The sequence below is a fragment of the Canis aureus genome, chromosome 18 (genome assembly GCF_053574225.1).
Source record: "Canis aureus isolate CA01 chromosome 18, VMU_Caureus_v.1.0, whole genome shotgun sequence".
NCBI lineage: Eukaryota > Metazoa > Chordata > Mammalia > Carnivora > Canidae > Canis > Canis aureus.
In genome coordinates, this window is record NC_135628.1 from 11,910,388 (window position 1) to 11,931,666 (window position 21,279).

The 21,279-nt window shown below is 40.5% G+C and overlaps 2 long non-coding RNA genes across 12 annotated transcripts in view; one reads left to right on the top strand and one right to left on the bottom strand.

Moving 5' to 3' along the window:
* Positions 1-21,279, bottom strand: part of LOC144288575 (uncharacterized) — a 271,172-nt gene that overhangs the window by 111,291 nt on the left and 138,602 nt on the right. The window contains exons 1-2 of one of the 2 annotated variants that reach the window (XR_013356543.1): positions 2,543-2,671; positions 1,357-1,503 (exon numbers count right to left, since the gene is read on the bottom strand). This is a non-coding gene — a long non-coding RNA (uncharacterized LOC144288575). Of the gene's footprint in view, positions 1-1,356; positions 1,504-2,542; positions 2,672-21,279 lie in introns of those variants that run through there. The other variant, XR_013356544.1, reaches the window with a different exon arrangement.
* The window catches only part of LOC144288574 (uncharacterized), a 64,849-nt gene that overhangs the window by 27,893 nt on the left and 15,677 nt on the right, over positions 1-21,279 (top strand). For 3 of the 10 annotated variants that reach the window (XR_013356534.1, XR_013356533.1, XR_013356542.1), the window contains 5 exons: positions 1,335-1,408; positions 2,068-2,386; positions 4,005-4,149; positions 5,598-5,871; positions 6,623-6,768. This is a non-coding gene — a long non-coding RNA (uncharacterized LOC144288574). Of the gene's footprint in view, positions 1-1,334; positions 1,409-2,067; positions 2,387-4,004; positions 4,150-5,597; positions 5,872-6,622; positions 6,769-9,114; positions 9,261-9,313; positions 9,556-21,279 lie in introns of those variants that run through there. The other 7 variants (XR_013356537.1, XR_013356539.1, XR_013356535.1 and 4 more) reach the window with 7 other exon arrangements.

Consider the following 21,279-nt stretch of genomic DNA (forward strand, 5'->3'; position numbering starts at 1 on the left):
CATTCTATGGTGCTATCAGTACACCCATTATTTCCTTCAAGATCGGGGTCAAAACTCACTTTACTAGCCCTTCCCTCTCAGTGGTCCTTTACTCCTCTTGAGACAGCAGTCAGGTTTAGCTCCACTCCACTCCCTACCCTTTTATAAACTCTCTCTCCCACCTGAAACATCCACATCAGAGCACCATCATCATCATCATCACTCTCCTAGCTGCTCAGGAAGCACATTCTGATGTGCCCACTCCAACTTCTCATTCTCCTTCCCAAAATTCTACACCAATTCTATACAAATTTTGAATATATATCCTGGCCCGTTCTTCTGGATTATGAATATATTAAAGCAAAATATATTGATGACCAAACAGTAGCACATAGGTTAAAATGAAAACATATTTATTAAAAAGTGCAGGTTATGAGACATTTGATGGTGTGAAAAAAAGAAAAAAGAAAAAACAGACTTCTGCATAGTAGAGTTAGCTTTATCATATTATAGGTCTGGTTAAAAGTCAAACCTTCCATCAAAATGAAGGATGACCCGTAGAATTCTCCTGATTGCTATGTAGAAGAGAGAGGAACCATTTTGATTAATTCTAATAGCTAGGTTACATAGGAGGAAGAATGATGCTTTTGAGAGAGAGTAAATGGCAGTGGTTAAGGGCATCAGCTCTGGATTCAAGCTGCCCAGGCTCAAACCCCTTTGCTAATTACCAGCACAGACAGTGTGAGCAAGTTACCCTACATCTATCCCTGTGCCTAAGTGTCCCAGCAATATGGTGGGATGGCACTACTTCCTACTTTATGAGGTCCTGGTTACAATTAAGTTGTCCACACATATGTACGTGTGTAAAGTAGATAAGGGTTTCCAATTATTATTGCTGTTGTTACAAGGTCCCTCAATTAAACATATAAAGCAGCAACTTAAGAACAGATAGAGAGCTGGTAACAAAACCCGTGTTTCAAGTGTGAGTTTTTACCAGTTGCAAATGAAACAATTGAGAATTTTTAACAATTGATCAATCAATCTTGATTCACAGAGGGAAAGCACATCATGAAGAACCTGGTGACACAGAAGAGGATCATCCTACACACAAAGTTTTCAAAGAAAGAAGACCCAGAATAGGTCTAGCACTGGACATTCCCTTAGCATCCAATTTCTTAGTTGCCATTTAATAGTAGAACAATACAGGGAGTCAGTCATAGTGGAGTTCTTCATACATTTATGTAAAGTATAATGTTTATGCTTATTTAGTAGTATTATATTAATTAAATACTATTCATATATCTGAGGTCAGCCCCTCATCTAGTCATATTTGATGCTGTTTCTGTAAAACCCAGGCTCATAAGTGGACATTCATACCTTGTGATCCAAGTGTCTGGAGTGACGATGCTGCTGAACCCAGGATGGACAGGTCAGGCAAGCAGCTCTTCTTTCACAATGGTGCCTTCACGGGGGCCTATTCCTTATTTTTCTGCCAGTTCAATTACATGACTCCTCTGAAGTGTCCTGTGAATTATTACAAAAGCATTTGAAAGCTTAACTTAAAGGAATGGGTTCAATCATTTCACATAGTCCACTCCCTCCTTTCCAGACTCCTGCTTATCTACATCTCCAGTATATGGATACAGCCAGCTTCCTCTTGCCTTCTTGGTCCCATTCCTCCCCAACACTTCTCCATACACAGTTCTCCACAAGTGAACTAATACTGTGTTTTCTTCTCAAGAGTACTTTTCTTTTATCTAGCCAACATGTCATATGACCCCTCACTTTCTGCCTTTCTTACTGAAAGCACAGTAAGTAATTCTATGTGATTTTTACTCTCTAATCTTTTTGCACATAATTTGCCTCTTTCTGTAGTTTTCATTTAACAAATAATGTGCCAGACCACTAGTGTCAGTCATTAACCTCAGGAAAATGTGTTCCCTCTCTTCATTCTTTTTATGAGTTCAAAAGCTAGCCTAGTCTTGATGATTTAATAATAGTGATAACAACATATGTGTGCTAATTAGAAGGAAAATTTTAAGTTGTATCAGACATGATACAAATATTCTTATCTCAACTTTTTTACAGCCAGGATCCTGAGTCTATCCTCACCATACCTCATTCCTCCAACTTACTTAGGAAAGTACAGTGGTGATATAACTTGCCAACAATATTTGGCTATTGGAAATTTAGAAACATGACTATTCTTGTCAAATGACAATGAGAATGATAAGACATCTGTCCATGGGAAAGAAATTTGTTTTCCTTTACTATGGCTGGTCTGGGATGTCAACTACTCTGTTTGAACGTATCATGGCTTCATGACCTTCAGTACTCAAGAAAAATTTAATCCTCAAAGAAGAAAGTAGATGCTACTTCATGAAAATTAACAGAGGCACAACTCTGGGTGAGTATCTGGAAAAGGAGACAAGATTATCATGGAAACAGAGAGGACACAACTCAAGAGGAAAGCTCAGTACTTTATTATAAGAGTTATGTACATATTTTAAAAAATGCTGGCAAAGTTGTATTTGGAGAACTCTCAGGCTATCAATTACCCTACCTGTCTCAAGAGCCAGAAAACAGGAAAAGCTTCGATTGCCCTTGGTGAAGATATCTGTCTGACCAGGAGAAACAGCACAACTGAAACGGTGCCAGAGGTGGGCAGTGAGCCCAACAAGCCATTGGACCTACATCAGTTAAAAACAACAGTCTGATTAGGTCAGCAGGCAGAACCAGGAGCTGATATGTATGGAGGAGCACTACTATGGTCAAGTCCTAAACTAGAAGCCACTCACTATGTTTGCACTTCTTCCTAATAATGCCAGGAGTTGGGTCATATGATTCCCATTTCAGATAAGAGAAAACTGAGATTCAGAGAAATTGACTCACTTTCCTAAGGTCATAGACCCATGAGGGAGGCCAGTCTCCTGAAAGTCTATGTGACTCCATCTTTCCATTGTACTCCCTCACTGTACCTTGAGAAGAAGGGCAGCATGCGGAGGGGAGAAGTACAGAGAAACAACCACAGCAGGGAATTCACACTTGAGTGAAAGGACGGTGAAGCAAATTCCTGACTAACTTATTGCAAATGGCTGAAACCACAACCAAAAAGCATTTATAGACATTACTGTATAGTTAATTTAAGGATAACTAATCAACAACTCTAGATAACATATTCTTGGGGTATGGATAAAAATATCTAATATTTTTTAGTTAAGGAACTTTTGAAGAAAGCACAAAGGCAGGGTTACTTTAGCCACATTAGTGCTCCAAAATAATGTCAGGAAAGGCTTCGCAGAGGGGCTCTTCAACCTGAATTTCATAAACTAGTAGGCATTTACCAAGTGTGGAGGTGTTAGGGAGAAAGAAGAATATAGGGATTCCCAGCAGAGGACATGAACAAAGATACTAATACCTGAAGTAGCATAATCTGATCTATAAAAAGCAAACCACAGAAGTCTTCTTCAGGAAAATGTACATGCCTGAAAAGTACTTCAGTAAATTTTGACACACATATACAACTGTGTAACCTCCACCCCAGTCAAGGTATAGAGCATCACCACTCCCTAAGACAACCCCTTTGTGACCCTATAATTCAATTGCTACCAACCACAGTCAATATTGGTTCTAACTTTTATCACTATGGATTAGTTTTGCCTGTTCTTGAATTTCTTCTTAATGGAATTATTGGTGGGCAGCCCCCGTGGTCCAGAGGTTTAGTGCTGCCTTCTGCCCGGGGTGTGATCCTGGAGACCTGGGATCGAGTCTCACGTCGGGCTCCCTGCATGGAGCCTGCTTCTCCCTCTGCCTGTGTCTCTACCTCTCTCTCTCTGTCTCTCATGTATAAATAAATAAAACCTTTAAAAAAAACCAGAAAACATAATGGAATTATTGGTATATATTCCTGTGTCTGGGTATCAACATAAATTTTTTGAACTGGGTGCATCGGTACTACATTGCTTTTTTATTGCTGAATAGCATTCCAACATATGGATATACTGTAATTTGTTTATCTATTCAAGGAGCAGGTTGTTTGATGGCTAATGCATGGTGATGGGTTGAAGAATGGGAAATGTATCTCAAAATGATCTTTAAAAAAAGAAGACAGGACAAAAATCAAGGCATGTGACTCACTGAAGAATCTGGACTTTATCCTAAGGACAACAGGTAGTCATTAAGGAGTTTTAATGAATTTTAAAGGGGTGGGGTGTGTATATAATCAGATACTAATACCCATCCTATCACTGAAGGCAAATCTCAATCTCTAATCAGTAATTACTTACGTCTCACCTCAAAGTCTGAGTCTTTATACTTGCCATCCAGAGTGGATGCGTTCCCTCTAATATCTTTCATTTCCATGTTCAGCTAACATATTTTGAGCATCTACTATGTGTCAGAAACACTATTAGTAAATGATGCACACCTAATGGTTCTTCAGGTTCCTGACATCCTCATTGCTCATGAGAGTATTCTTACACTGCAAGATCCACGTCTACAACACAGCCTGGCCATTTGATTTTGTTCTGCATTATCCAACTCCCTTGTAATAATGGGAGGATTTGATTCTGCTCATTCTTTTTGGAAGAAAACATAACTTTGTGATTGGAATTACAGCTGAAAACATGTCTCCCCCACAGCACAGACACACTGTTTCAGTGGCTCAGAAGTATTAGTGTTTAAACATTTCACGTTCAATCTCAGATAAGCTACTGGTGCCAGTTGGACAACTAAGTTGGCAATTGTCAGCTGAACTAGCAGTTATGGCAGTTTTCTGAACTATCAAATGGAAAGATTCTTCTGACCCTTTTTATGGGACTAGAGCCAAAAAATGCATGCACACAAAATACCCTAGTCTCCATTTGTCATAGGTAGTTCCAATGTAGGAAGTATAAAAAGAATAAGGGCCATCAATTTCTGACGCTTTGAAAAGATCCAAAATCATTTGCTTGTTTTATCCTCCTCCATTTAAAACTGCTTTTATTGAGTACAACTATTTAAGAAAAATCAAATTTTAGCAAGTATAATTGCTTAAATACAGAAAAATACTGCTCACTTATAGAGCACTACATGCTTCATAAAATGCTTTGTGAGTCGAGCTTTATGTCAGGGAATTTTGGAATGCAGGTTAGCAGGTGATGCCAGACAATGTGGGGAGAAAAGAAAGAGAAAGAGTAATGCCAGAGGAAAACAACTGAAAGGACATCACTGTCACCTGGTCCAAGATGAAAGGTGAGTTATTTGCCAGCAGTGGGCCTCCTGGAATTCAAGGAACAAAGACTACAATAAAGATGGACTAAGCTTAGGGATCCCAGAGGAAACTGAATACAGCTTTCCTGGCAAGCAGAAGAAACTGGGACCATGAATGCCTACAAACTGGAAGTGACCCACATGGCAAAGGCCTCTGATGGGCAACAGAGGGTGGAAAGACTCACTAGCCAAGCCCTCAATGATCATGAGGCAGCTGCACATTTCAAAGACTGATTATTTTGCTGGATCCTTATTTGCTCATTCTCAGTCTATAGATAAAATATGTGTATATGTGCTCTGTGTGGAACAGGGTAACTTTAGGATATATTGTTTGGCCTGCATTCTCTTTCCTTTCCTTTGCTTTGAAGCAGAGATTGGGCTCCATGTTGTTTCAGGAGAAGCTCATGGCAGAGCAACCTGGTCTTCCTTTTGACACGCTTAGCACCTTGGGAAGAAGGAGGTTTGAAGAGAATGTCCCCAGGCTGAATTATGAGCCTTTGGACCGGAATTCGTACTATAATCTGTAGTCACACAAAACTTCAAGGAAACAGAATCCTATATGGGTCTTCTGGATTGACCAGGATCCCATAATCTAAGAATGAATGGCATGACAGAGCAGAACAATCTGACTGAAAGAGTAAGGTAGGTTGAGAGGACACGTATTTCAGGGGTTCTAATTCTTTATGATTCCCAAGCAATCCCAAATTTTCAGACCAATAATATGGGACAGAAAGAACATTCACACACAGACCACTATAGTCTCCAGCCAGGCTGATGGCTGGAAGGAGGTACAACTGTTTTTTTTCAGCACAAAGTCCTTTTCAGACCACAGGTAGATGGGAAATACAGGCAAAACCATGTGGATTTGCAATTGCTTGGTTGATTTGTCATGGAACATCATTCATGCTCTTTTTCCCAGCTTTTACACCTCCAGCATAAATGTAGTCTTTTTATAGTTAAAAAAATTACTTTCCTCATCATTTTATCTTTTATCTGCAGTATGAAATCATTAAAGACCTTTCCCCCTGAACTCCTTCTACCAATGAAGTTGTAAAACTATATAAATTTCTAGTTTTCTTCTCTGAGCTACAGTCATTTTTCTGCTCCTGATTCAGTCTCTAGTAGTCTCCTTACCTTGGAAGAAATCCCTCTTGCCTTAATCCTATTGGACTTCAGCTTTGAAAATAAAACCCATAAAGCCCTCTCACAAATTTTTCTAGACAAAGGAGCAGGAGACCTCACTATTTCCTTGAATAGAGAGGAAAAGGAGCTTTTCTCATTATAAAATCATTATAAAATTAAGACTCATTGTCCAGGCAACTGGGAGCAGAAGAGGTACAGTTATACCACTTCTGAAATGTTAATTCTACCGTGTCTAACATCTGTATTCTAGGCTTCTCTCCTTCCTCGGGCTAAAAATATGAAGAGCCTTTTATGCTCCAATCAGTGTTTCTAAATTTACTCATCACAATGGACATTTCAGTCATATCTATGGTGGAAAGATGACCAGCAGACCACCAAGGCCTCCCCGAAAACTTGGTAATGTATGTGGAACCTTGCTAATGTACATGAAATAGGAGGCACAGGGATGACTACAGTCACATCCCCTCCAGCCCAGCCAGGAAAAAGGCAGAGCAAAAATTCCACTGCCCTCTGAGGAGAAGCAGTAATTACACACACAGTCTCACCAGACAGGCTTCCTGAGTGGGGAATCCTGGCTCCATCAGGATTATGTTTCTTTGATAAGATACCTGACTCTGGGGCACCCAGGGGGCTCAGTGGCTGAGCATCTGCCTTTGGCTCAGGGCATGATCCCTGGGTCCTGGGATTGAGTCCCACATAGGGATCCCTGCAAGGAGCCTGCTTCTCCGTCTGCTTATGTCTCTGCCTCTCTCTCTCTCTCTCTGTCTCTCTCATGAATGGATGAATAAAATCTTTAAAAAAAACCTTAAAAAAGATACCTGGCCCCTCTATACCTCAAATTCCTCACTATATATACTAACAGTATATATGTTTCAAGTGTTGTTGGGATGATTGAGTAAAAATTTACAGATATCCATATTACAGAGAGCAAGAAGAGAAAGCTGAGGGGAGAGGACACTCCTCCCCCGTGAAAGTTCACACATTGCCTACACAAGCAGTTATATTCTATTGGCAGGAATGTATTCACAGGGACACATCCTAGGGTCAAGGGAATGTAATCTTTATTCTGAGAAGTCATGAACTAAGATTTGGGGTGTTCTGCTTCTGAGAGAGAGGGAGAAGAACTAGTAGAGAACAATTATCACCTTCTACCAGAGGTATCTCTTAAAAGACTGGGTTTATGAGTGGAGATTCATTTCCTGCCACAAAAGCTTAGGTTGTCTCGCTCAACACCCGGTACTGAGGTCTTGCAAGATGTATGAGATAAAGAACATTGTTTTTCCTCCAAAATGATAAGTACTTCCACAAGATTGGAAAAAGATATGCTAATGAAGGGGATATTCCTAAATTTAGAAATCTTACCTTCTACAAAAGAGTACGAGCGTTACTCAAGAGTAATTGCATCCGATGCCAAACCTAGCTTATATGGTGGACAGGACAAGCACTATAATCTGAGTTTGTAGATTAATAAAATTGAGATTTCTTATTCATACAAAACTTCATCTCTTATCCATGACTTCTGATCATAAAAACAAGTATTTTTTTCATTAAACTAAGTTTGTTTTGTAGTCTATCTAAATAGCTAATCACTGTTTACAACACTTTTTACAAGAAAAAATGGCTCTGAGCAAAGTAGTGTCATGATAAAGTTGTATTTTAGAAGCAGGGCATCTGAATTCTGCTCTCAACCTGACTGCTACTTAGTTTGCATCTTGGACAAGTGAGTAATATTTGTGTGCATGACTTATTAGATTGAAAAATGTGAAAGCTTTGTAACTTAACTCTTAGGTCTATATAATGTGTCACCAACTATAGTATGAGCTATTCCCAGGCAAGAACCTAGCCCTGGTATAACAGACGGAGAACCACCTGTCACTGAGCATACAAAAATAATTCTATAATATGTAATCTGTTGGACCATATGACCTCTAAGGTTATATGGAAGAATGTTTGGATAGCCACAAAGTGTCAAGAAGCATTGAGTAAATGACTGGTAAATAAGTAAAAGCACCTCTGATATATACCGTTTGGTGAATAAATCATTTGATACTTGCAGCAAGTGAACCAAAAGGAAATTGAGATATTCTAGGAAGCAAGGTGAATCAGACAAGAGTCTGGAAAAAAAATTATTTTTTAATGAATTTAACCGCTGGTAATTAGGATTGGCAGTAGATATTAGCATAAACACACCATCCAAATGATAACGCAACTAGAACATTGTTATAAATTCTTAATGCCTCTTTTAAGAATAGAAAATGACAACTCATCAAAGAACAATTCATCGGAGTTCACCCAGCACTGACCTGAGCGCTTCATTGCTCTGAACTATGGAACCCTTTCCAATTTACCAGGCAAAATGCTTAGAGTGGAGAAAAGAGAATTTTCATACATTAATAGTCTAGATTGGTAGGTTTCAAAATTTCTTGGCTGAAGAAAATTGTTCCATTTTTTCCAAAGGAATTAGTAGGCAGAAATCCAATGTAATAACAATAATAGCAATAACTAATATTTATTATAACTGTGTTCCAGGTACTATTCTAAATATTCTCATTAATATAGTTAAAACTCATAGCATTACCCAGAGTTCATTAATATTATTACACCCAGTTTATACTAGATGAAGAAAGTTGGTAATAGTGAGTTTAAGTAAATTGTGTAGATCACCAAAGTTATAATGGAAGGAGCCAGATTTCAAACAAGTCTACCCCGGAGCTCATTTGTACTCTTTCCTTCCATATATAGCAGAGCTGTCTGGTTGGGAGTGAATGGACATCCCAAGCACTGCCTAGTGGTCTAAATGAAATCTGCCTTCAGAGCACTTCATATGTAGATATCAGGAAAGTACTTCTGAGGTTGTCCTTGAATTTACTAAACAGAAGTCTCTCCTTTTATGATCTACTGTTTTTAAATATATCCAACCCCTTTCCATTTAATTTTCCAGAGTCAGCTCTAAGATACAGTCATATCCAAATGAGAAACAATTTTTTCAAGTCCCCTTCTGGAGCAGAAGGGCAGAAGTAAACAGTAGATTCCTCGTAAGGAAAATAAGTGTTCAGAGCAGCTACATGTGACTAAAATGGATGTCAGCTGATTGTGGGAGAGTAATGACCACGTGGAACTCTGTCCTTTACATATTCAATAGATGTCCAATGACCATGGTGGTCAGAAGAATGTATAAAGAGGGAAAAGTATGCTTTTCATTTCCATGTGGTAGGTGTCTTCACTTCAGTCTGTTTGTAGACAAGGATTTTAATCATAGTGTACTCTCCTGCAAGTTCAAGGTCCTTCTCTCATTCTGAAGCCCTATTTTTTCTTTCTCTGTTGAATGAAGTAGAACATATCCCCAAAACATGAGCCCTGGTCTGCAATGAATACAATTGGCCAAGATAGACTTAGGCAAGAGAGTATGACCAGCAAACCTCTTACCCAAATTCAACTACCCTGGGAGAAACTCAAGCATATCACCCCGTATGACACTGTCTTGTTCAAAAGTATGATCTTGTATCCACAGGAACATAGACCTCAGATAGTAGCAAAAGAAACTTCCACATACTTTTAAAAATCCTTCCTATAACTCAACTCAGTAAAGATTTATCCAGCCCCCAATCTGTTTTTGGTACCAGTCATATCAAGATGACAGTGACACAGTATCACCTTGTCAGTATGTTATAGTAATCATGATCATCCTTGCTCATTTGTAAACCTTTATCTGTCAACAATTTCTCTCCTATCATGGGTGAAAGTCCTCATCCTTAAATACTTTTCTCTCAATAGTGAAAAATTCCAATGCTTCTCCTGATCTGGCCACAATAGGAAGGAAGTACTCAACTCAGCATCACAGAAACAGCCTCAGGGGGCAAGAAGTTCCCAGGATAGGCTTAGGCTAGGGTTCATTCCCTGGATTTAATCAACTTTGTTAGTGAGTGTGAAGAATCCTAGAGCACTAACCACACATAACAATTGTCTTGCTTTGGTACCTGTATTATGAAGGCTTCACCAGCCGTATGAATTGGCTGTTCCAGAAGAAAAATCCTCTATACAAGAGAACAGTGTGTAAGTGGAATACATGTGACAGATGATGGTATTGAAGGAAGATCTTTTTCATGTCCAAATCTGAAAATTCTAGTTTATACCAGAGAAATGGACAGAAAGATGGAATATACCATACCATATAGAAAATGAGATTTCCAGCTCTAGGCATTGGTTCTCTATAAAAAGTGTCAATTATTAAAAATCTTTTCAAAAAACATAAAGAGCATACATAGTTCCAAATAACACTAAATTTAGCTTGGAATTTTGAAAGCCTATTATTTAGATATGCAACTAGATAACTACTATTCCTGCTGTGATCATAGATTTTAAAATATGCAAGTGTGAGATTGCTATGCTTCACTGATTACCTTTTCCTACGTTTTTATTTTATTTTTTGAAGGAAAAACAGATGTATGTACAGCCCTTTGGTGAAGTATGACTAACACCATATCACAAGTTCATTGGAAAGCTTATAATTGATCACAATAATTTAGTAGTACTTTTTAAAAAAAATTGATAAAATTGCTGCACGACTCTAGAATGCACAGAAGTTGTGCAATTTAGTAGTCATTTACAAAGGAACATAAAAAAATAAAGTACCCATTTTTCCCAGGAGAAATGGAAATGCAATTTCCTAAGCAAAATCTATTCATGTTGGAATTTTTATTAGCTTTCTGTAATGGAAAGGCTATTAAATATATATTGTTTTGTGCTTCTGAATAGTTTTCACATCTTCTTAAGTGAAGACAAGATCAGTATTGCATCACGAAAAGTACCATCCACGCATTCTAAGTACCAGTTCACAATGCGATAGGCTGGGTATAAGGCAAAATAAATTCCAAAATCTAAATAGGGCAAATGTGTTAAGATGAATGAAAGCTTTATTACTTACTCCATAGATGTCATGGAAAGGATCACAAAAAAACTAAGATTTGAAGCTAGCTTTTACTGAAATGGTCTTTAAAGCCATTTATTTGAAAATATAATGACACCTAGTGGCAGATTCAGCTTATCACTACTGTGTAGTCCCTGAGAGACCTCTGACCGGCCACCTTTCTAAGACATTAAAAAAAAAGGAAAATAAATCTGGCATTTTGGGTCCACATGAAAGATGGAAAGGTAGTTTATTTCAGCTAAAAGAGCATGGTTTCACTTAATAGTCAAAACTGACAAAATGAGAGTAAGATAGCAATTTGAGAGCAAGAGGCTATTGTTCTCTTTCCTTCATATTCCTGTGTGTTGGTGCTCCACATGAACCTGAACAGAAATTTGCTAGAATCCATTCCATCATTTCAATGAGGACAATTAACTAAACCTTGTTAATGTCTACTCTGATAACATATGATAATGTCGACTTGTACAAAATAATAAGCAAAAGGATGGTCTTGATCCAGTCCCATTTCAAGTGAACCAAGGAGCTTCAGCTATAGTATCCTATCAACTTTCCCTCTTGTCTCTAAGGAACTAAATCCAGTTAGATCCTCTGAAAGCATTTACTGAGAACTTACAGGAAGGTTAAAGATTCTTTCCTTACATGTGCCTGCTTAGACACCATAGACTTACATGGACAATTTCTCTCTTCAAAAGTATATGCTACATTACATGAAATATTTAGGGCAACTTTAAGCCCCAAAGAATCCTCCACCAGGTGTGATATAAACCAGAAATTATTGGGTTATCTGTGGAAATGGTTTGAGAAAGTTTGAGATTTCATTAAAAGCTCCATTCCCATGGTGTTATACTTAGTTCTTAATTTTAATCAAAGATATATTATATGCCTGCTAAGCCCCAGGCACTGTGTTAGACCTAGGAGAATGAAAGTCAAGTAAATCAGAACCTTTGACCTTGGAACTTTCCAGTCTGGTGGATTATGAAATCAGGAAGCACACCAACACTGAAACAAAGGTAAGCACTGGATCCTTTTATGAGACAAGACAGGGAAGAAGTTACCCATCCCATTTTGTGCAGGAAGGGGGAGGAAGCAATGACAATGAGAAAAGCCTTCCTTGACCAGATGGCATTGGTGCTGCCTTTTAATTGTTGAAGAATGCAGAGATAGATGAAGAAATGCACAGCAGCAGGGAGAAGGTTGTGGGGAGGGATGGATAAAATGACAGTGAGTTGAAGGGGGAGAGCATAGGATGTATGTGAAAAGCAAATCATCCAACACACATCTTACTCTAAAGGTAATCAGCTGAAGGATTTTAAGAAGAAAAGCCACAGAGGCTTCTTGTGTGGTGAATCTGGTTGAGCAACCAACTCTTGATTTCCATTCAGGTCATGAGATCAAGCGCCCCATCAGGTTCTGCGTTCAGCAGGGAGTCTACTTGGGATTCTCTCTGCCCCACTCCTTCTGCCTCTCTTCTCTTTCTCTGAAATAAATAAATCTTCTTAAAAAAGTAGAAAAGTGATAGCGTTTATTTGAAATTTAAGAATGATCACTCCCCCTGAGAGTGAATCAAGGGCTCAATGAGACCTGTTAAAGTCACAAAAGACTGTGTAGGGGACTGTTTACTGGATCCTGTGAGGAAAAGGTGCATCTAGTTTAACTAGTTCAATTCCAAGTTGGCTGGTTAGACTCAGGATCTATGCAACTGAGGCAGAGAATCTCACAAATTGGCAAATTAGTCATTTTTAACAATCCAGTAACTTTCAGTTATTTTGCTAATCTAGAAAACTTTCAATTCTTACTTCCTCCTACCTAACAGTAACAAAATGTTAAGAATGAAAAGGAGATGATAAAACTGACAGAGGCAAGAGTCCTTGTGAGACTTTTCCCGATGGTCTTACTGCTCCCACACAGGTTGGAGCATCCGTCAAGACCAGAACTAATGTCTCCAAGAAATACAAGCAGAGAAGCAAAATACAGATCAAGAGAGAAAATGCAGAGCTTGGGGAGAATCGTTAAGTCTAATATCTCCATGGATGGGCTCGTGGTTTTTATTGCTTTAGGAAATAAAGGAAGAACCTCTTGTACCCTTAGTCTTCCAGATATCTTTTGAAGCCAGGCTCCCCTAAACATTCCCTTGAAGCACAATCTGACGATATGACTATTTCTCCAGAAAACCTCACAGAACAAAATCAAAGCAATGAGCACAGAGTTGATACAACTACTGAAAGCATGATATGTTTTGTACACATAGGAGGAAAGGAAGAAAGAAGGGACCCCTACACAATATGCAGACAAGAAAACAGACACCACGAATTCCAATGACTGAAGCTGCTGCTGTTTTCAAGACAAGAAATGATATGGGTCTAAACAGATGCATTGAGAATAAAGTCGGAAAATGTAACCTATTTTGAAAATACTAAGGAAATTGAATGAAACTTACTGACCAGTTAGTTGGATATAGAATACAGAGGAATGGAAAAATCTGAGATAATGCCCATATTTCTGGCTTTTAGAAGGCTAAGCAGCGATGACATTCACCTAACTTAAAAATGTAGGATGAGCTAAGATTGGAGGAGTGCAAAAGAGAAGGAATTAAGTTTCGTTCAAGTAAGGCTGAATTTTCTGTGGGACATCAGTGAGCTGCCTTCCAGGGCATTGATTGTTGTTGCTGTTGTTTTGCTATTGAGTTGTGTGAGTTCTTTATATATTTTTATTTTTTTAAAGATTTATTAATTTATTTGAGAGAGAGAGAGGGAGGGAGGGAGCAGAGCTAGTGAGAACACAAGTGCGAGGAGGGGGGCGCAGAGGGAGGAGAAGCAGGGTCCCCACTGAGCAGGGAGCCCAAAGTGGGGTTCCATCCCAGGACTCTGAGATCATGACCTGAGCCAAAGGCAAATGCTTAACCAACTGAGCCACCCAGCAGCTGCCCATATATATTTTTATATTAATCCCTTATCACATACATGAATCAAATATTTTCTCCCATTCTGTAGGTTGCCTTTTAATGTTGTTGATGGTTTCCTTTGCTGCACAAAAGCTTTTTAGTTTGATGTAGTCCATTTGCTAATTTTTGTTCCTTTGCCTTTGCTTTTGATGTCGCAAGATATTTTAAGAATAAACTAACTACCCAAGCTACTGCCTTATTTGTATTCCCTCTCTCCAAATTTCTTTCCTTCACTGCATGCTTACCTCTTAATGAGGACTTGACTTTTCAGGACGATGTTTCCTTAGGACCCTGCTATATATACCCACCCATACATGCACGCAGCTCTTCTTTGGAATGTCCCATAAAGGAGCTGCTCTGTTTTGTTCTACTGTGGGGTGGGGTGGGTACAAAGCAGTCTCTAAGAAGCAGAATCAGGGATAATGAAATATATGCATCTACTCCAAGATCCTTTCCCTTTACGGACAAAAGAGCATCCAAACTCAAATGTTCTTAGCACATTTGGGTCACTATGAAACAGACGTGGAGGATAGAACCATCTCTCTAAGGGGACGCTTAAGGTTCTCAGTTCTGACCATGTTTTGCCTCTTCTGAGTTAACTAAAAACCCCAGGGAACAGGTCTAGTAGGCCATTCTGGGTTCTTATCAGATATTTGCCATTTGAGTGTCGAATTCAAATTATGATGGCAAATGTCAATACTGACCGTGTGGTCCTTTTGAAATCACAAAACCAAAAGTAAACGATAAAAATCTCACCTAAGGGGGGAGGAGCAAGATGGCGGAGGAGTAGGGTCTCCAAATCACCTGTCTCCACCAAACTACCTAGAAAACCTTCAAATCATCCTGAAAATCTATGAATTCGGCCTGAGATTCAAAGAGAGACCAGCTGGAATGCAACAGTGAGAAGAGTTCGCGCTTCTATCAAGGTAGGAAGACGGGGAAAAAGAAGTAAAGGAACAAAGGCCTCCAAGGGGGAGGGGCCCCGCGAGGAGCCGGGCTGAGGCCGGGGCGAGGGTCCCCAGGACAGGAGAGCCCCGTCCCGGAGACGCAGGAGCTGCACCGACCTTCCCGGGGGAAAGGGGCTCGTGGGGAGGTGGAGCAGGACCAGGAGGGCGGGGATGCCCTCGGGCTCCCCGGGACAGTAACAGCAACTGCGCGCCCAGGAGAGTGCGCCGAGCTCCCTAAGGGCTGCAGCGCGCACGGCGGGACCCGGCGGGACCGGAGCAGCTCGGGGGGGCTCGGGCGGCGGCTCCGCGGAGGGGGCTGCGCGGCCCCGGGAGCACCTCGGAGGGGCTCGGGCAGAGGAGGAGGCTCCGTGCAGAGGGGGCTGCGCGGTTCCAGGAGCAGCTCGGAGGGGCTCGGGCGGCGGCTCCGCGGAGGGGGCTGCGCGGCCCCGGGAGCACCTCGGAGGGGCTCGGGCAGAGGAAGAGGCTCCGTGCGGAGGGGGCTGCGCGGTTCCAGGAGCAGCTCGGAGGGGCTCGGGCGGCGGCTCCGCGGAGGGGGCTGCGCGGCCCGGGAGCGCGAATCCACCAGCGCAGGCTCCGGAGCACAGGGCGCCGGGACACAGCCCAGGATCCCGCCTCCCCCGGGACAGGCAGAGGCCGGGAGGGCCCAGGACAGCGAGGACGCTCCTGCCCCAGCTGAGCAGATCAGCGGCCCCGCCCCGGAGCCTCCAGGCCCTGCAGACGGAGAGCTCTGGAGTTCCTGCGGGGGCTGAATCCAGGTTTCCAGAGCTGCCCCGCCACTGGGGCTGTTCCTCCTGCGGCCTCACGGGGTAAACGACCCCCACTGAGCCCTGCACCAGGCAGGGGCACAGCAGCTCCCCCAACTGCTAACACCTGAAAATCAGCACAACAGGCCCCTCCCCCAGAACACCAGCTAGACGGACAACTTCCAGGAGAAGCCAAGGGACTTAAAGAACACAGAATCAGAAGATACTCCCCGGTGGTTCTTTTTTTGTTTGTTTGTTTTTGTTTTTGTTTTTGTTTTTGTTTTGTTTTGCTTTTTGATTTGTTTCCTTCCCCCACCCCCTTTTTTTCTCCTTTCTTTTTCTTTCTCTTTTTCTTCTTTTTTTTTTTTTCGTTTTTTTTTCTTTTTCTTCCCTTTTTTTTTCTCTTTCTCTTTTCTTTCCTTCTTTCTCTCCTCTCTTTTTCTCTTTTTCCCAATACAACTTGCTTTTGGCCACTCTGCACTGAGCAAAATGACTAGAAGGAAAACCTCACCTCAAAAGAAAGAATCAGAAACAGTCCTCTCTCCCACAGAGTTACAAAATCTGGATTACAATTCAATGTCAGAAAGCCAATTCAGAAGCACTATTATACAGCTACTGGTGGCTCTAGAAAAAAGTATAAAGGACTCAAGAGACTTCATGACTGCAGAATTTAGAGCTAATCAGGCAGAAATTAAAAACCAATTGAATGAGATGCAATCCAAACTAGAAGTCCTAACGACGAGGGTTAACGAGGTGGAAGAACGAGTGAGTGACCTAGAAGACAAGTTGACAGCAAAGAGGGAAACTGAGGAAAAAAGAGACAAACAATTAAAAGACCATGAAGATAGATTAAGGGAAATAAACGACAGCCTGAGGAAGAAAAACCTACGTTTAATTGGGGTTCCCGAGGGCGCCGAAAGGGACAGAGGGCCAGAATATGTATTTGAACAAATTCTAGCTGAAAACTTTCCTAATCTGGGAAGGGAAACAGGCATTCAGATCCAGGAAATAGAGAGATCCCCCCCTAAAATCAATAAAAACCGTTCAACACCTCGACATTTAATTGTGAAGCTTGCAAATTCCAAAGATAAGGAGAAGATCCTTAAAGCAGCAAGAGACAAGAAATCCCTGACTTTTATGGGGAGGAGTATTAGGGTAACAGCAGACCTCTCCACAGAGACCTGGCAGGCCAGAAAGGGCTGGCAGGATATATTCAGGGTCCTAAATGAAAAGAACATGCAACCAAGAATACTTTATCCAGCAAGGCTCTCATTCAAAATGGAAGGAGAGATAAAGAGCTTCCAAGACAGGCAGCAACTAAAAGAATATGTGACCTCCAAACCAGCTCTGCAAGAAATTTTAAGGGGGCCTCTTAAAATTCCCCTTTAAGAAGAAGTTCAGTGGAACAGTCCACAAAAACAAAGACTGAATAGATATCATGATGACACTAAACTCATATCTCTCAATAGTAACTCTGAATGTGAACGGGCTTAATGACCCCATCAAAAGGCGCAGGGTTTCAGACTGGATAAAAAAGCAGGACCCATCTATTTGCTGTCTACAGGAGACTCATTTTAGACAGAAGGACACCTACAGCCTGAAAATAAAAGGTTGGAGAACCATTTACCATTCGAATGGTCCTCAAAAGAAAGCAGGGGTAGCCATCCTTATATCAGATAAACTAAAATTTACCCCAAAGACTGTAGTGAGAGATGAAGAGGGACACTATATCATACTTAAAGGATCTATTCAACAAGAGGACTTAACAATCCTCAATATATATGCTCCGAATGTGGGAGCTGCCAAATATATAAATCAATTATTAACCAAAGTGAAGAAATACTTAGATAATAATACACTTATACTTGGTGACTTCAATCTAGCTCTTTCTATACTCGATCGGTCTTCTAAGCAAAACATCTCCAAAGAAACGAGAGCTTTAAATGATACACTGGACCAGATGGATTTCACAGATATCTACAGAACTTTACATCCAAACTCAACTGAATACACATTCTTCTCAAGCGCACATGGAACTTTCTCCAGAATAGACCACATATTGGGTCACAAATCGGGTCTGAACCGATACCAAAAGATTGGGATTGTCCCCTGCATATTCTCGGACCATAATGCCTTGAAATTAGAACTAAATCACAACAAGAAGTTTGGAAGGACCTCAAACACATGGAGGTTAAGGACCATCCTGCTAAAAGATAAAAGGGTCAACCAGGAAATTAAGGAAGAATTAAAAAGATTCATGGAAACTAATGAGAATGAAGATACAACCGTTCAAAATCTTTGGGATGCAGCAAAAGCAGTCCTAAGGGGGAAATACATCGCAATACAAGCATCCATTCAAAAACTGGAAAGAACTCAAATACAAAAGCTAACCTTACACATAAAGGAGCTAGAGAAAAAACAGCAAATAGATCCTACACCCAAGAGAAGAAGGGAGCTAATAAAGATTCGAGCAGAACTCAACGAAATCGAGACCAGAAGAACTGTGGAACAGATCAACAGAACCAGGAGTTGGTTCTTTGAAAGAATTAATAAGATAGATAAACCATTAGCCAGCCTTATTAAAAAGAAGAGAGAGAAGACTCAAATTAATAAAATCATGAATGAGAAAGGAGAGATCACTACCAACACCAAGGAAATACAAACGATTTTAAAAACATATTATGAACAGCTATACGCCAATAAATTAGGCAATCTAGAAGAAATGGACGCATTCCTGGAAAGCCACAAACTACCAAAACTGGAACAGGAAGAAATAGAAAACCTGAACAGGCCAATAACCAGGGAGGAAATTGAAGCAGTCATCAAAAACCTCCCAAGACACAAGAGTCCAGGGCCAGATGGCTTCCCAGGAGAATTTTATCAAACGTTTAAAGAAGAAATCATACCTATTCTCCTAAAGCTGTTTGGAAAGATAGAAAGAGATGGAGTACTTCCAAATTCGTTCTATGAAGCCAGCATCACCTTAATTCCAAAGCCAGACAAAGACCCCGCCAAAAAGGAGAATTACAGACCAATATCCCTGATGAACATGGATGCAAAAATTCTCAACAAGATACTGGCCAATAGGATCCAACAGTACATTAAGAAAATTATTCACCATGACCAAGTAGGATTTATCCCTGGGACACAAGGCTGGTTCAACACCCGTAAAACAATCAATGTGATTCATCATATCAGCAAGAGAAAAACCAAGAACCATATGATCCTCTCATTGGATGCAGAGAAAGCATTTGACAAAATACAGCATCCATTCCTGATCAAAACTCTTCAGAGTGTAGGGATAGAGGGAACATTCCTCGACATCTTAAAAGCCATCTATGAAAAGCCCACAGCAAATATCATTCTCAATGGGGAAGCACTGGGAGCCTTTCCCCTAAGATCAGGAACAAGACAGGGATGTCCACTCTCACCACTGCTGTTCAACATAGTACTGGAAGTCCTAGCCTCAGCAATCAGACAACAAAAAGACATTAAAGGCATTCAAATTGGCAAAGAAGAAGTCAAACTCTCCCTCTTCGCCGATGACATGATACTCTACATAGAAAACCCAAAAGTCTCCACCCCAAGATTGCTAGAACTCATACAGCAATTCGGTAGCGTGGCAGGATACAAAATCAATGCCCAGAAGTCAGTGGCATTTCTATACACTAACAATGAGACTGAAGAAAGAGAAATTAAGGAGTCAATCCCATTTACAATTGCACCCAAAAGCATAAGATACCTAGGAATAAACCTCACCAAAGATGTAAAGGATCTATACCCTCAAAACTATAGAACACTTCTGAAAGAAATTGAGGAAGACACAAAGAGATGGAAAAATATTACATGCTCATGGATTGGCAGAATTAATATTGTGAAAATGTCAATGTTACCCAGGGCAATATACACGTTTAATGCAATCCCTATCAAAATACCATGGACTTTCTTCAGAGAGTTAGAACAAATTATTTTAAGATTTGTGTGGAATCAGAAAAGACCCCGAATAGCCAGGGGAATTTTAAAAAAGAAAACCATATCTGGGGGCATCACAATGCCAGATTTCAGGTTGTACTACAAAGCTGTGGTCATCAAGACAGTGTGGTACTGGCACAAAAACAGACACATAGATCAGTGGAACAGAATAGAGAATCCAGAAGTGGACCCTGAACTTTATGGGCAACTAATATTCGATAAAGGAGGAAAGACTATCCATTGGAAGAAAGACAGTCTCTTCAATAAATGGTGCTGGGAAAATTGGACATCCACATGCAGAAGAATGAAACTAGACCACTCTCTTTCACCATACACAAAGATAAACTCAAAATGGATGAAAGATCTAAATGTGAGACAAGATTCCATCAAAATCCTAGAGAAGAACACAGGCAACACCCTTTTTGAACTCGGCCATAGTAACTTCTTGCAAGATACATCCACGAAGGCAAAAGAAACAAAAGCAAAAATGAACTATTGGGACTTCATCAAGATAAGAAGCTTTTGCACAGCAAAGGATACAGTCAACAAAACTCAAAGACAACCTACAGAATGGGAGAAGATATTTGCAAATGACATATCAGATAAAGGGCTAGTTTCCAAGATCTATAAAGAACTTATTAAACTCAACACCAAAGAAACAAACAATCCAATCATGAAATGGGCAAAAGACATGAACAGAAATCTCACAGAAGAAGACATAGACATGGCCAACATGCACATGAGAAAATGCTCTGCATCACTTGCCATCAGGGAAATACAAATCAAAACCACAATGAGATACCACCTCACACCAGTGAGAATGGGAAAAATTAACAAGGCAGGAAACAACAAATGTTGGAGAGGATGTGGAGAAAAGGGAACCCTCTTACACTGTTGGTGGGAATGTGAACTGGTGCAGCCACTGTGGAAAACTGTGTGGAGGTTCCTCAAACAGTTAAAAATATACCTGCCCTACGACCCAGCAATTGCACTGTTGGGGATTTACCCCAAAGATACAAATGCAATGAAACGCTGGGACACCTGCACCCCGATGTTTCTAGCAGCAATGGCCACGATAGCCAAACTGTGGAAGGAGCCTCGGTGTCCAACGAAAGATGAATGGATAAAGAAGATGTGGTTTATGTATACAATGGAATATTACTCAGCTATTAGAAATGACAAATACCCACCATTTGCTTCAACGTGGATGGAACTGGAGGGTATTATGCTGAGTGAAGTAAGTCAGTCGGAGAAGGACAAACATTATATGTTCTCATTCATTTGGGGAATATAAATAATAGTGAAAGGGAAAATAAGGGAAGGGAGAAGAAATGTGTGGGAAATATCAGAAACGGA